General features: G+C 35.8%; 1 pseudogene; it reads left to right on the top strand.

The window, feature by feature from the left end:
- The first annotated feature begins 741 nt into the window (after window positions 1-741).
- On the top strand, window positions 742-2,730 carry LOC120146582 (annotated as a pseudogene).
- Window positions 2,731-3,316: the final 586 nt, after the last annotated feature.

Here is a 3,316-nt window from a genome sequence, read left to right as displayed (position 1 = left end):
CTGCTATACTCTTCCTCTTGATGGAGACAAAGTTCATTGACACTGACCAACAACCGATTTCCTCATCCACTGCAACTTTTTGTACAAATTAGTTGCTGTCAATAACCGTCACAACTCATTTAATCCATCAACAAAAAAAAAACACAATATCATAAACAACGTTAAAGATTTAATGATCTAAGGACTAGAATTTGAAAATGTTAGTATTATATCCAAGACTGTATACTTTAATGACAAAAACAAAAATATGGTCCAAATTAAGTGATAATCTTGTAGTTTACCCCTTAAAAGATTACATAAATGTAATATTTTTGTTATAGCCAACTAATTACCTAAAAATTTCCATTTTTTTCCTTTCTTTTTCAATTTTTTACTCTCCAAAAAGAGACGAAATGTCGCTGACCCAAGAAGAAAACAATCCATGGGGACTCGAATCACAGCCAAATTTTCTCAGATACGACTCGCTCCATCTAACTTATTGATTCACGGCACTTAAAGCTCCTAGTTTGATGGTCAAGATTGACAGCTGCTAAAGTTAGGTCTCTCTTTTTCCTTTGTAAGTCTTATTTTTACTATAATTTTTTCCATATCTATTTTTCTTTTGTATTTATCCATCTAACTATTGATTCACGGCACTTAAAGCTCCTAGTTTGATGGTCAAGATTGGGCTAAAGTTAGGTCTCTCTTTTTCCTTTGTAAGTCTTATTTTTCTATAATTTTTTCCATATCTATTTTTCTTTGTATTTATAATCACCAGCTTGATGGCCTGAAGTTAGGTTTCTTAAATTTGGAGGTTACGAGTCTGGATTCTTGATAGTTTGTGACAATGGTATAATTTCAGGTTGTGAATTAGCGATCAAGAAAAGGTTCTTGAATTGGGCTTTATTATGTTTTAGGGTAAGATTTAGTATTTTTTTAGGTTTGGGCTTGCTTTTGTGATTATGTGGTATGAGTTTCTTCTTGTGTAAATTAAAGGTCTTTTATATCTGTGTACCTTAACTTGTAAAAATTGTAAGGAGGCTTTATATGGGATCGCAAATAAGGGGTTTTTGGAGCATTCTTTATGGGTGAGGAAACAAATGATGCAATGAACCTTGATTTGAATCTGGGTCCTACTCCTGAGACAGGGTCTGGATCAGTGTCTGATGAAGGTTTGGATTGGGATTTGGTTGATAATCAGTTTAATCGGATTAGGGAAGCAGTTCGACGTCGGCGGTGGAGATGGCAGCAGGTTCAATTTCCTGCTGCAACTCAGAACCTATCTGTGGAGTTGATCAATTTATGGGGAATTCAGACAATGCGGGTATGGCACAGACAGGTGAGGGTAGTGTTATTGTGGAAGAAGAGTGATGATGTACCCAAACCAGTGAGAATACCGATGGATTCATGGAAAATGATGTTTCAGAAAGCAAGGATGATTGAAAAGGGAGTTAGAAATGATGGGAATTTCTTTGATTGTAACATATGCCTGGATTTGGCCCGGGAACCTGTCGTAACTTGTGTCATTGTTTTGTTGGTGGTGCCTCTGCCAATTGTTAGATGTGAATTCAGATGCAAAGGAATGTCCTGTTTGTAAAGAAGAGGTGACAGTTAAAACTCTGACCCCAATTTATGGTCGGGGGAAAATTGACCTTGAGCCAGAAGATAACTCAGGTCTTAAGGTCCCTCCTCGGCCCACTGCACGGCGGGTGGAGAGTTGGAGGCAAACTATTCAAAGGACTGCTTTAAATCTCCCCGTGGAGGATGATTCGCCGTCTTGGAAGCAGATTTGATTTGAGCCAAGACCTGACTCATCCAAGAGAGGCCAATGGTGCCAGGGCAGGACAGAATAGCTGATTCTGTCCTTAGTAGGATCATGACATCTCGCAGGTTGCGTGGAGAGCAAACTACAGTTGCATCACTTGATGATGTTGATTTGAGGCCTAGCAGCACCAATGGCACTGATGTCTGTCATCCCGAATTCATTCTTGTTCCGTCAAAGACAATCACAATCAATTACGTAGAGTTGCAAGACGTACTTCTCTGTCATCTGCATTGAGTTCAACAGAAAGGATAGTTGAAGTGCATTCTCGAAGCAATCTGGTGGGAAGAAACCAGGAGCAGCCACTGCCAGTTGATGATAGAGATTCGGTCTCAAGCATTGCTGCTGTAATAAACTCGGAAAGTCAAATGGACACCGCTGCCGAAATAGACTCTGTTGTATCACTTTCAGCTTCATCTTCCAGAAGAAGAAATGATAACTTTAGGGTTTCAGATGTCGACAGAAGTGACCCTCGAGTGCATAGAAGGAGACGACTGAATTAGGAGATCGAAAGCTTTTGATCACATCTCATGTCAAGGAACAGCTCAATAATAGTTTTTACTGCTTTTCGTTTACAAAGAAGTCGGCTTCGACATTTTTTATTTCTAAGAGGATGATCATAAAGGTTTCGAACCCGTTGTGTTGACATTATGTGAATCGAAATGTTATCATCATTTGCTTGGCAAAACAAATTTGTTGGGGACCTAGAAAGATGACCCATCTTTACTCTCCATTTTCATAAACCATGCAAGCTCAGTGTGCTGATAATTTTTCCTTTCACGATGCTTTTTCCCCTTTTAATAATTGTTTTGTAAAGATTTGGGGAAGTTGTTAATTTTCATAGCCAACTTTCTTATCTGTATCTTGTGTAATAATCATTTCATCCTAGATGTATCTACTAATGCCAATTACCAATTTGGGTGCCTTAACTTTTCCTTGTGCATTTTAATCTTGCAAATAATAATTCAATTAACTCAAATTTTTAATAATTAGTGAATTCATTTTTAAGTTTGAGTCGAGTCCTCAACTCTATATATATATGTATATCATATATGAAGAAATAAGAAATATATATGTATTTTATATTATAGAAATCGTTAAATTGAAATAAAATAATATTATAATTATAAATATTTACAATTAAATTTAAATAGAAACTCAAACCGACTCGAATTTTATAAACTCAACTTGACTCGAAAAAAATTAAATTAAGTTTGGGATAAAATATGACTTATCAACTTGAATAACTCAATTTTTTGACTTCGACTCGATCAAATGTTTACTCTAGTACAAAAGTCAGAAAATAATGAAAACAAATATAATTAAAATTATTGAATACAAAATAATATATTTTGGTAAAGTACACAAATGGTCCCTCAACTATAGGCACTTCTTTATTGAGTCCCTCAACTTAAAAGTTACAAAATGGTCACTCGACTATTCATATATTCCAAACTCGCAATTTTCCGATAAAAAATGACGTTTAATTTGAATGTTAACATGTTGATGGGTTAT

The sequence above is a fragment of the Hibiscus syriacus genome, unplaced genomic scaffold, assembly GCF_006381635.1.
Source record: "Hibiscus syriacus cultivar Baekdansim isolate YM2019G1 unplaced genomic scaffold, ASM638163v2 tig00110930_pilon, whole genome shotgun sequence".
Lineage (NCBI taxonomy): Eukaryota > Viridiplantae > Streptophyta > Magnoliopsida > Malvales > Malvaceae > Hibiscus > Hibiscus syriacus.
The sequence above is the reverse complement of the archived record's forward strand: the minus strand, read 5'-3'. Positions and strand labels throughout refer to the sequence as shown.